Source organism: Wyeomyia smithii, chromosome 2 (genome assembly GCF_029784165.1).
Source record: "Wyeomyia smithii strain HCP4-BCI-WySm-NY-G18 chromosome 2, ASM2978416v1, whole genome shotgun sequence".
NCBI classification, from domain to species: Eukaryota; Metazoa; Arthropoda; class Insecta; order Diptera; family Culicidae; genus Wyeomyia; species Wyeomyia smithii.
In genome coordinates this window covers 136,444,944-136,458,667 of record NC_073695.1, presented here as the reverse complement: position 1 = coordinate 136,458,667, position 13,724 = coordinate 136,444,944, and the positions used below count along the sequence as shown (strand labels likewise).

The window sequence follows — 13,724 nt, the reverse complement described above, 5'->3', positions numbered from 1 at the left end:
GCCAACCCGTGCGCATTGACAAGACCCTTTTGTCCTTTAAGCTAATCCGGTGAGCCGAACTGGAGTAGACCAGTCGCTTCGGAATGCCAAATAATAATCCCTTCACAATATTCATTGGTTTGTGCCAACGTAAGAACCCCGATAACACTCACGGAAACGCGACGAGAGACAGGACACAACACTTATTGTTCTTACAAAACATAAAAAAGGAATTTGATTTACCTTTTTAGTCGACCGGTTTCGGGCAGTGATCTTGCCCATCAGCTGGACGATGTCCGACTAGTTGCGCATAGTAGTTGTTGTTTTCTATATATCACAATTTCACCACTGTTACAGCTTCGTCAGGTGGAAGAGCGAAGAGAGTATTGGGGGATCATCCTCATTCATTAATGGATTGTCGGCGGTGGTGATGTACATTGATTCCCATGCGTTTAGGTTCGATGTTTTTCGTACATTTTTAATAATTTTGCATTTTCCCGGTCGATGGCATGGTTTTGGGATATGGTGTGTGCTGCCACGCTCGATTCATTAGCCCGATCGTTGTCAACTGCATTCTTATGCTCTCGCAGTCGCACTTTTAATTTCCGTCGTATTTGGCCAATGTAAACCGCGGAGCAGTTTTTGCAGGGGATTTGGTAGACACCTGATTTTTCATCCGGGGGTACTATGTCTTTTGAATTGCACAACAGATCTTTCAAGGTGTTTTCACTTTTGTAAACAGCATAGAAATCATGTTTCTGTAGTACGGATTGGACGGGATTGGTAGAACGTAAGTTTCATGTCCCCAACCCGAAAGTTGCGTCCTTGTATTGCCTGCCAAAAATCCATAAAAGTCCACTGGCGATGCGTCCTATATCGTCAAACATTTGCACACCGACGGAAAAAATGGCTGCATGGGTGGTGGACGAATTGAAAAATTACCCCGTAACACATGGTATGAGCGTTAAAAACTTCGTAGAACTGGTGGATTATCTTAAAGATGTAGAGATAAGAAGAGGTGAAGCTCTAGTTTCATTTGATGTCACTGCTCTGTTCCCCAGCGTACCAGTGACTGATGCATTGAACAGCTTGCGCAGACACCTAGAACGCAAGAAAGCACCACCCAATCACATCGGAGCATACCTGCTGATTACCGAAACCTGTATGAACCAAAACTTCTTTTCGTTCAGGGGGAGGTTTTACAGGCAAGTATTTGGGCTCAGTATGGGCAACAAGTTATCCCCACTTTTGGCAGACCTTTTTATGAGTGACTTTGAGGTGGCACTATCGACCGAGAAATACTTCCCTCGAGTGTGGAAACGCTATGTGGACGATATTTTTGCAGTCGTGAAAGAACGCTATCTTATACAAACACTCGAGTTGTTGAACTCCCGTCACAGAACGATAAAGTTTACGGTAGAGAAAGAAACCGATGGGTCACTGCCATTCTTGGATCTGACGATAAAGAGAAACGGAGATAACACACTGAAATTCTCAATATACCGAAAACCAACAGCCACAGACAGATACATAACATCCGACTCTAACCATTACGGCGCCCAGAAGCAAGCAGCATTCCATTCTATGGCACACCGCCTATACAACATACCGATGGACAGAAAAGATTTTGAAACCGAGAGAAACAGGATACATAAAGCTGCTGAGTTGAATGGGTATGACAAAGACTTTGTAAACAAAATTCTCCGAAAACATCAACGGAAAAAACACAGGCTAAATTGCACAACACTAAAACCGGAAAAAGAAGAACAGCATAGAATCAGTCTTCCATTTTACCCAAAAATAGCCAATCCCGTCCAATCCGTACTACAGAAACATGATTTCTATGCTGTTTACAAAAGTGAAAACACCTTGAAAGATCTGTTGTGCAATTCAAAAGACAATGAAAAATCAGGTGTCTACCAAATCCCCTGCAAAAACTGCTCCGCGGTTTACATTGGCCAAACACGACGGAAATTAAAAGTGCGACTGCGAGAGCATAAGAATGCAGTTGACAACGATCGGGCTAATGAATCGAGCGTGGCAGCACACACCATATCCCAAAACCATGCCATCGACTGGGAAAATGCAAAATTATTAAAAAATGTACGAAAAACATCGAACTTAAACGCATGAAATCAATGTACATCACCACCGCCGACAATCCATTAATGAATGAGGATGATCCCCCAATACTCTCTTCGCTCTTCCACCTGACGAAGCTGTAACAGTGGTGAAATTGTGATATATAGAAAACAACAACTGCTATGCGCAACTAGTCGGACATCGTCCAGCTGATGGGCAAGATCGCTGCCCGAAACCGGTCGACTAAAAAGGTAAATCAAATTCCTTTTTTATGTTTTGTAAGAACAATAAGTGTTGTGTCCTGTCTCTCGTCGCGTTTCCGTGAGTGTTAATAATCCCTTCTTTATTGAAAATTTATTGCTTTCATAGGCAAATGCAATTGCCGAAATGCTTAACTCTATGAGTGTACATGTATGGCCAACTTGGGCTCCTACTGGAAACAGCTGGAGTGACGAGCATCAGAATTGCAACGCTGTATTTTGCGTGCTGTTTGAATCGGGCACCAAGCGTTGCAGTACACTCGCTACCTTGCGGAGTGTAATGTAACGCTTAGACAACAGGCGTTCAGTTAAACACAGCTGAGTGTGTAACGGAACTTACCTGCGCGGGTCAATGATTTAATTTGATTTTATTTGTTTATAGTTTACGGTGCCGTACGAAAGAGTTAGTATACGACACCGATCTTACCGATTATCGACATTAAGAAAACACCCAGGCTTGAAATGATAAAAATTAAATACTCATAATCATGCTTGTCATTCTCCTCAGTATGTGAAAGGAGAGGAGGAAAAATTCACCGCGCACTTCCCTTCCAGTATGTGCCTGCGTGTAGCAAATGCTTTCACCACACTGCTTCTTTCTCACTCCAAAGTGTCTCAACCAGCTTACAGAGAGACAAACACACTTCCAACTCACCCCACATCTGATAGAAACACGAGGGGTGAATCACTCTACATAGAAAACGCAGAAGTGCACAACAGTGTCCACTGGCGAGTAGTTCGAAAGGTGAGAAAAAACCTACCGGGAAAAATGTAGTCCTCGTGAAACTACGAACGAATTCCACCAGAGTAAATTCGACCGGCACGAGCGGCACGAGCAACGCAGTCTATTTTTTTTTCTCCCAATCTCTTTTCCTCTTCTGCCATGCTCAAGAAACCAAGCTTCTGCCCGTCATCAAAGATATTCATCGTCTCTTTAACTGAGCGTACTATCCTCTCCCACGCGCCTCCCATGTGTGGCGCCGAAGGGGGCTTTAATGACCATCGAGTTTTTGCTCCAGTGAATGTGTCGGCGCATGCAATATTGATTTCTTTTAACAACTCTCTATTGGCTCCGACAAAATTCGTGCCATTGTCAGAAAAGATCTCTCTTGGGCTGCCACGCCGTCTCACAAATCTTCTAATCGCCATTCTGCACGACTCCGTTGTTAAGCTTTACGCCACCTCCAGATGCACGGCACAAACGGTTAAACACGTGAAAAGTGCAACCCATCGTTTTTCCTTCCTTCGCCCTACACTAACTTCTATCGGGTCGAAATAGTCAATTCTTACGTTCGAGAACGGACCGAGTCTTACCGCTTAACGCTGTCCTGGTAGTGGTGCCATTCTGGGTACAGTAGGTTTAGATTTGTGAACCTGCACTCACGTCATGCACTCACGCATTACTTGATCAACTAACGCGCGTACGCATGAAATATAGTAGCGCTGCCGAAGCTCATTAACAACTGTTTCTCTACTACCATGGCCATATTGTCGATGGTAATGCATGACCAACTTTCTTGTTGCAGTGTGATCCTTTGGCAGGATAATTGGAAATCTGACATCAAATGCCACAAAGTCAGCCGCTTCGGTTCGGCCTTCCATCCTCAAAATATTATCCTTATCCAAAAATGGTGACAAACGGTATATCGGGCTCGATTTCTTTAACGATAGCTCCTGGTTTGCAGATGAATCCTTGTTTTTCACAAGTGTTTTCACTTTGTCCGCAAATGCCTCTGCATGCTTAATTCTCCACAACAATGTTACTGCTAGTTTATATTCTTCCTGCCGCAAGAGTATTACAGTAGCTTGGAGTGCTGCACCATTCGCTCGCCTTACAACGATTGGTAACACCTCGATCTCCATCTTCATCTACCGTCGACGACAGTACAAAATACATACAAAACGGTACATCGTTGCGACAGCTCGAACCATCACGGTCCACCGGGAAACCCGCTCAACCATCTTCTCCAACCCGCCAGGCAACGAAATGTGATGCAACAGCACACTTGCGCGAAGTTCTTCCGTGTTTTCCACCGTCGAACGTTTCTGTTTTGGCCACTTTGATTCATCTTGATACAGAAATTCTGGTCCCAGGAACCATCGACTACGCGACTTGATCTCTGTTTCCTTACCCCACTTTGTAAGATCATCTGCGGGATTCTCTTTTGTTACTACCCATCGCCACTCTTCAGGGTTTGTTATGCTCAGCATCTTACCTATCCGGTGCGCTACGAATGGTTTAAGTTTTCGTTGATTGGATTTAACCCACGACACCATAGTGTCTGAATCGCACCACAGATACCGTTTTGAAATTGGAAAGGAATGACCTTCATAAATTGACTTCACAAAACTTGCGCCGAGAGTAGCTGCTGCTAATTCCATGCGTGGTGTAGAAAGATACTCCAATGGTGCTACTTTCGCCTTTGCCTCCACGAGCGCGCAGTGAACGACCCCCGCTCGCTCAAATCTAAAATAGGCGACACATCCGTAGGCCGCCTATCCAGCATCAGTGAATACATGCAACTGCACAGACTCATAAGCAGTCGAACTCAGTCCACCGAGATAACATCGCGGAACTTTAATCGCTTCAATTAGATAGAATAACCGTGTCCACTGTATCCACCTTTCGTAATGAGATTTCGGGACCTTGTCGTCCCAACCTATGCCGCTACGCCCCAAGTCCTGCATGAAAATTCGACCTTGTATCAGGAGCGGTGCCAAGAATTGTTTCGGATCGAACATGCTCGCAATACATTTTAGCACTATCCGTTTCATGGGCCAAGCACCCTCTTGAATATATGGCTGGAGGTCTGACCGGATCGTCGAGAATATGAAGTTATCGCCTTTAGGGTCCCATAACATCCCTAAAACACGTTCCGTCTCACTCGATTTGTTCACTTCTAGTGGTTTCAGCTCATTTCTCGACTGTCCTAGCGCCTCTAGAACCTTTTCAGAGTTACTGTCCCAGTTTCGTATCTCGACAAAAAATTCTGGCAGCCCTGTGCTTAGTACTGTTTACTTGTGCATCGTCGCTCCGTTTCAAGTGATTTTTAACTTTGAATAACCGCATAAAACCTCCGCCAACTATCCTACATCTGCTTATTAAAAGCATCCACGTCGATTACTGCTGAATTGTAATTCCTGGACCCCAGGTAGGTCGAGAAATTTCGGAATAGTTACCGCCATCGGCTTGAGTTGTGGTAGATTGAAAGGCGTCTAGCTCCTCCGCCATCGTCCCACCTCGCCGACTCACCCGGCTCCCTCCTGGTTCGTGTCTCAGCTAAATCAGCTTTCGTCAGTCATTCAACGTAGCTCTGCATCACAGCCACACACCTAACGTAACAATTTCAAATCGCTGCGTACTATTGTCTGTATAAGAACTCAACAGTTTACGGCAATAAACAACGATTCTATGCTGCTGTTTTTTCATTTCTACACCGAACAAGTCCTGACCGGCATCTAGCATCGCACATCTCGTTCTCGCATTAATTCATCGCACGCATCGTTCTCTGCCACCGCTATCACCGCATCATCATCACCATCATCCAGTCATTGATTGGCAATAAGCAGCTGTATACACACGCACAACGTCAGCAGGTATACACCGATCACTCGCAGCAAAACACATATAAGGTACCGTGCGAAACTTTCTTGTTTCGGATCGACTGAAAGATCAGATATGTAACGATAGACTACAGGACATCAAAGAAGAGATACGTACCAATTTTAAAACCCTCATAGATTCAGTCCCTAAGACCCCGCTCACACTTACTCCTCGTCCATTTACATTCAATTCCGCTAAAAGTAAAAGTACTGGCTCATTCCCCAGCTCATCGGACTCAACTAATCAGGCAGATGGTAAATTCTGGTTGTATTTATCAGGAATTTCACCAGAAGCTCCTGATGAAAGTGTAGCTAATTTAGCTGTGGAGAAACTTGGCACTACCGACATAACAGTCGTCAAACTGATTCCTCGTGGTAGAGATCCGTCGACACTCAGTTTTGTTTCTTATAAGTCAGGAATACCGATGGCCCTGAGGGAGAGAGCCATGAACTCTCACACATGGCCAATAGGTATCGTTTTTCGCGAATTCGAGGATAAAACCAGCAACAAGAGGGTTTTTTGGAAACCAACTGTAGCGTCAGTCGAGGTAGTGACAACGGATATATGTCCGCCGGTGAACCTTTAAACCAAAGTCCCGAACATCCATCCAATCGCGTTAATATAACTGCAAGCGAACTTTTTCAGACGGCATCAAATAATCTCCCACCCGCCCTGACTCCGACGTGCCCCCTCACTATTTACTATTAGAACGTCCGCGGGTTAAGAACGAAAACGAAGGATCTATTTCTTGCGCTCACTTCATCGGACTACGATGTCATAGCTTTCACGAAAACATGGCTCCGTAGTGACATAACCTCTTCCGAACTTTCTTCCGATTATAACTTTTATAGATGCGACCGCAACGGCGCAACTAGTACTTCACTACGTGGAGGTGGTGTTCTTATTGCTACCAAGAAACACCTCAAAAGCAGGCTTGTGTGTCTTCCTGGAGATGAAAGTTTGGAGCAGGTTGCCGTCTGCATTGAAATGCCAAAACAATGCGTTTACATATGTTGCGTGTACATTAAGCCAGGTTCTGAATGCTCCGTATATAAGGAACATTGTGATTGCGTTCAAAAGCTCAACGATCTCGTTAAAACAGCAGATTCACTAATTCTACTTGGCGACTTTAACTTACCGAATCTTATCTGGAATCACGACTCCGATGTTAACAGCTATCTGCCTATTAATGTATCGTCCCAACAGGAGACCATTTTAACAAACTCTCTGCTAGAAAACGGTCTCATGCAAATCTTCCATTTTCCCAATCATTTCGGCAGACTGCTAGATCTAGCGTTCGTAAACAATGTGTACTGCTGTGAAATTATTGAGCCCCCATCACCACTCTTACGAATTGACGCACATCATATTCCATTCATTTTGACACTTGACGTATCATATACATCCGATGATGAACCTCCTGACACGTTGCACTACGGCTTCTCTCGCTGCGACTATAACGCCTTGAACAATACCATTGCGAACATCAACTGGACTAATCTTCTTGCGAATCATTCTACTGACGACTCAGTTAATCATTTCTACGCCACAATCGCAAACATCATTGACGTGCATGTCCCTTTGAGAAGAAAACGCAGAACGCCCAACAACCGGCAACCGTGGTGGAACCCAGGATTGAATCACTGCCGTAACCGGTTAAGAATAGCTCGTAAACGCTACTTCAAACATAGATCTAACCATAACAAACAAGTCCTTCGCGAGCTTGAACAACAGTATAAAATACAACGTGATGCATGTTTTCGCGAATACATACACCGAATGGAATGTCAAGTAAAACGGGACCCATCATCCTTTTGAAATTTTGCTAATAGCCGTAAGAAAACTAAAGGATATCCCACCAACGTTTTTTATCGTGATATGGTTGCGAGTGACGCAGATGACTCCGCCAACCTATTTGCTGATTATTTCCAAACTGTATATTGCGAAGACTCTCCAAGGAATATCAATGATGCTATCAGAAACATACATACAGTCGATCTGTTTCTTCCCCGAGTCACGCTATCTCTAGATGATGTAAAATTGGCTCTTATGGCAGTCGATACCTCTAAAGGAACAGGACCTGACGGTTTACCTCCACTATTCTTGAAACTGTAGTTATCTTCTTCAACAATTGAACATCCATGCGCCCCATCGTCGCTTACGCAACCGAAGGTTTCTCTGGACTCCAACCCACCGCACCACGTATGGCCAGCATAATCCGTTAGATTACAGTTGTAGGCTCTTCAACGAAATTAGCCACGAATTCGAATTTAATATAAGCAAAACTAGATTTAAAAAAGCTATGTTTTAGTTAAATTTAGGTTTAATTGTCTGTACAATATTATACTGAAGACTAAACAATAAACAAGTGAAACCTCCATTCGCGTGCACTTTACTAACTTCTTTTGCCAGTTTGACCGCCTTTGCTTCAGTTTAAGTGCTGTCGAAGTAGTCGTCGACGTAGTGTTTTCGGACGATCGCATTTGCAGCTTCCGGATACACCTCAGAATGCTCTCGCGCATTCAAATTTTCAACGTACTGGGCAGAGCACGGCGAGCAGCTTACACCAAAGATTACAACATCCATAACGTAGATTTGTACATCTCCATCGGGGCCTAGGAACAGAAAACATAGTTCAGTGGCAGATACCACTCCTTTCCCAGCGGTGTCTCGTCCAATTCGCGCTTGGTGATTCGATGAGCGTAACCTTTCGTGACATACTCTTCCAGCTGCTTTCCCAAATTATCTCGCACTCCGGGGTTATGGTTCATACGAGCTTCCAAACTACGCAAGTGTTTCATAGCCATATCGAGCTTCCAAACTACGCAAGCGTTTCATAGCTTTCTCGAAGACACACATCATCTCTCCTCCAGAGTAGTCCAGTTTCAAACCGTTCTCCATTTCTCTGTGTTGTAGTTTCCAGGATTTTACATGCTCTACGATCTTCGTTAGACTCTAACTGAATTGCCGGATTTCCGACTTCCTCCAACTCACACTGCTGCTTTAAGGCTTCGTCTAGCCTTTGATCTGCTATACTGCACTTCTCACACATGCATCGATGATGTCCCAGGAAGTTCGCGCTACTGGAGACACTCGGTCTCGACCCGTACACCATCCAGCCAAGATTGCAACGAACTGCAACAGGCTCACCAGAATCTCCATGTCGGGATTCCAGTGGAGCGATAAAATGAGCATTGTCGATTCCAATTAGCACTTTTGGTGCAGCTATTTTGTAACTGGGAAGTCGTATGTCCTTAAAATAATCAAACCGCTGTTTCAGCTCTCTGGCATCTACCTGTTGTACTGGTAAATCCAATCTTGACACAGTACGAACTTCCGACAAGTCATAGCGATATGGTGAATCTTAGGCTGAAATTTCAAATTTTACTTTTTTCGACTGATTCTCCGTACGTTGCACACCATTCGTCCAGCACATCTGCAGGGGGTCCATCATCTCCCAACAATTCGACCACCTCACTATCTACCATAGTTATGGATGATCCTTCGTCGATCAGAGCGAGAACGTCAACCGCCCCCCCCCCCTACCGTGGTGCAGCGTTACTGGAGCCTTTATGAACAGTACTGCCCTACCCTTCTCACGATGACTGTTACACTGCGTTCGGATTTGCGCAGCACTTCCACCCAAATGTAGCAAAGTGTTATACTGCTCAAGACAACCTTCTTCTTTACAGCGCATTCTAATGCGACAAGATCTCTGTCCCTGGTCGTACAGACGAAGTGGACACAGGTTCAATCGCTTTACAGTTTTCCACCGCTCTTTAACGCTCTGCTTCAAGAATTCCTGACAGCTTCTTCCATAGTGCCCCGGTTTCTGACAGACAGTTATATTCTCGTTGTCGCTGCTGATTTGACGACTTTTGCTCTAACCCTTTTTGCCTTTCTCCTAGAAAGGTATAGCAATCACTTGCAAAACCGAAAGTATAAAAGTGCTCCAAAGGGCCGAATGGCATATATCACTCGACTCAGCTCGAAGAGCTGAGCATTTTCTGTATGTATGTGTGTGTATGTGTGTGTATGTGCAGATTTTTATTCTCACTCACTTTTCTCATAGATGGCTGAACCGATTCTCATGAAATTAATTGCAAATGAAAGGTCTTATTGTCCCATAAGACCCTATTCAATTTTATCGTAATCGGATTTTTAGCTTGGAGGTTATGTATCAAAATGTAAAAATCATGAAACATCATTATCTCGCAAACTACAGAACCGATTTGAACAAAATTGGTTTCAAATGACCGGGCTATCCAGAAAACCCTTAACTTTTGAATTTTATGAAGATTGAACTTGTGGTTCAAAAGTTATGAAAATAAACGTGTTGTGAAGACTGTTTTATCTCACTCATGTTTCTCAGAGATGGCTGGACCGATTTTCATGAAATCAGTGTTAAATGGAAGGTCTGGTTGCCCCATAAGACCCTATTGATTTGTTTTGCAATCGGACTATTACTTTGCCTGTTATGTTTAAAAATGTGAAATCCATCTATGAAAAGGAACATATTCCGAAGACTACTTGGACTCACTCACTTTTCTCAGAGATGGCTGACCCGATTTCCACACAATTAGTGTCAAATGAAAGGTCTAGGTGTCTCATAACACGCCATAGAATTTTACTGTAATCAAACTGTAACTTCGTCTGTAATCTACCGAAATGTGAAAATCACGAAACTTCAGTATCTCAGTAACTACACAACCGATTTGATCAATATTATTATCAGATGAGCGGGCTAGTTAAGGGTTAACTAATGAATTATGATTGAACACGTTGTTTTAAAGTTTGGCTGCCCTATAAGTTCTCATTTCATTTCATTATAATCGAACTTATGCAACCGTTATGTATTAAACTGTTAATAAAACAACCAAAGTCTATTATCTCAAAGATTACATGACTTATTTGAACAAAGCTAGTGTCATACAAACGAGTCATCTCTCGAACTTACACAGTAAAGAAAATTTACATTACTTTAAATGCACATAAATGGAGCATTGGAAACCACGTAATATTCCGTGTGGCATTATATTCACATGCAAAGTAAATGAATATATTGTGAATTTGCATGCATATTTATATTCGAAGCTTTAAGTCTATATCAATTAACGTACAAATTTGAATGTCTTAAAACGATTCTGTTTTTTTTTAAATAGTTTTTTTGACACGGCACGATACAATTTGTGTTTAACTGAGCCAAGTACATTTTTTTAATTCTAAATTAGCAGGGAAAAGAGGGAGGCACATTTTTCATATCTCGCGGCCGACTACGAGCTAGTGGGGATTTCAGGTGAGAGGAGGGGTGTTACAATTTTGTTTTAACTATTTTATATTACAGAATGTATTCATTTGTACGTGGCTAACCAGTGATGTTCTATTTGAGCAGTTTTGGTCTGAGGTGTCTGCGTAAACATAGAGATGCCGAGTCTTCGTTTTAGTGTCTCCAGCCAGGTATATCATTTTTTTTCAGTTTGTGACGGGAATTGTATTCTAGCAAATAGATAAAAGAAATCAAATTTTAATGCAAGCATTTTTTATAAACCCGTTCAGCTGTATCATGTACTGGAGATCACCGCTTCCCAGAATGTCTCTAACGGGTACGTTCGGTTGTTTTCCTCGGGCCCGAAGGGAATCTATAAGCTCGGACCTAACACCACAGTATTCGGTACACGACCAAACAACATGATCGATGTCATGGTAGCCATCGCCACAAACGCAGTGATTACTGTCTACAAGCCCTTTACGAAAAAGATGCGTGTTTAACGTGTAGTGATTGGACATAAGTCTAGACATCACGCGAATGAAGTCCCGACCTACATCCAACCCCTTGAACCATGCTTTCGTCGATACCTTAGGAAAAATGGAATGTAGCCACCGTCCCAGTTCATCTGAGTTCCATGATGATTGCCAACTGTAGAGTGTTCTCTGACGCAAAATGCTATAACATTCATCATAAGCAATTGGTCTACTATAAATATCGCCATCAATAGCACCCACCTTAGCAAAAGCGTCAGCCTTTTCATTGCCCGGAATGGAACAATGAGAAGGGACCTACGCTAAGGTAACCCGGTAATTTTTATCTGTTAAAGCACTTAAAAACCGCCGTATTTTCCCCAGGAAATACGGGATGTGCTTCACAGTCTTCATCGATCGCAGAGCCTCAATGGAACTGAGACTGTCTGTGAAGATGAGGTAGTGGTCTATGGGTAGGGTTTCGATGATCCCAAGAGAGTACTGAATAGCAGCAAGTTCTGCGACGTACACGGAAGCAGTAGCATCGAGTTTGTAGGAGGCGGTAAAATTTTCGTGAAAAACACCGAAGCCAGTGGACTCATCTAGATTAGATCCGTCAGTGTAAAACATTTTATCACAACTAACATGTTTGAACTTATTGGAAAAAATCTTAGGGATCTCTTGCGGTCGCAATTGATCCGGGATACCAATAATATCTTCTTTCGTGGTGGTGTCGAAGAATATAGCAATATTAGAAGTATCTAAAAGTACGACATTGGAGGAATCGTATGAAGGAGGATTAATATCTTGAGCCATGTAGTCAAAATATAAAGTCATAAATCTGGTTTGGGATTGAAGGTCGACCAGCCTCTCGAAATTTTCAATTACTAATGGGTTCATAACTGTGCATCGAATTAGCAACCGATAAGAGAGATTCCAAAAGCGATGTTTCAACGGAAGGATACCCGCTAGCACTTGACGACTCATCGTATGGGTCGACTGCATGCAACCTAAGGCAATACGCAAACAACGATATTGTATTCGTTCCAGTTTGATCAAATGTGTGTTTGCTGCGGAGCGGAAGCAGAAACACCCGTACTCAAGAACTGACAATATCGTTGTTTGGTATAACCTTAGAAGGTCTCCTGGTGGGCACCCCACCATGTTCCGGTAATCGTACGAAGAAAATTAATCCTCTGTTGGCATTTTTGTGCCAGATACCTAATATGACAAGCCCAGGTGCATTTAGAGTCGAACCAGACCCCGCGATATATAGCGACTAAAGCCTGAGTGATCGTTTTACCCGTTAGTAGGAGCTGCAGCTGAGCTGGGTTATGCTTCCTAGAAAAAACGACCAACTCAGTTTTCTCCGGAGAGAATTCGATACCCAGCTTAAGAGCCCATTCAGACAAATTGTCTAAGGTATCTCGCAATGGTCCTTGCAGATCGCTAGCGAACAACCAGTAATGGATACAACGCTATCGTCTGCAAGTTGCCGTAGCGTGCATGAATTTGCAAGACATTCATCGATGTCCTTGACGTAAAAATTATATAAAAGTGGGCTTAAACATGAGCCTTGGGGAAGACCCATGTAACTAATTCGGGAAGTTGTAGAATCGCCATGTGAGAAATACATATGCTTTTCTGACAACAAGTTGAGCAAAAAGTTATTCAAATTTGGTGAAAGTCCCTGCGAGTGAAGTTTCTCGCTTAAAACTTTTACAGAGACGGAGTCAAAGGCCCCCTTAATATCAAAGAATGCAGAAGCCATTTGCTCTTTTCGAGCAAAGGCGAGTTGAATTTCAGTATAAAGCAACGCTAGGCAATCGTTCATCCCTTTGCCCCGGCGAAAGCCAAATTGAGTATCTGAAAGTAAACCGTTTGTTTCGACCCATTTGTCTAACCGTAAGGGGATCATTTTCTCCATTAATTTCCGGAGGCAAGAGAGCATAGCAATCGGCCTATAAGAATTGTGGTCAGAGGCAGGTTTTCCGGGTTTTTGAATAGCAATGACTTTTACCTCCCTCCAGTCGTGCGGAACAATGTTTAGCTCAAGAAAC

General features: G+C 43.2%; 1 protein-coding gene across 2 annotated transcripts in view; it reads left to right on the top strand.

The window, feature by feature from the left end:
* Positions 1–13,724, top strand: part of LOC129722138 (solute carrier family 2, facilitated glucose transporter member 2) — a 166,145-nt gene that overhangs the window by 50,327 nt on the left and 102,094 nt on the right. The window lies entirely within an intron of this gene.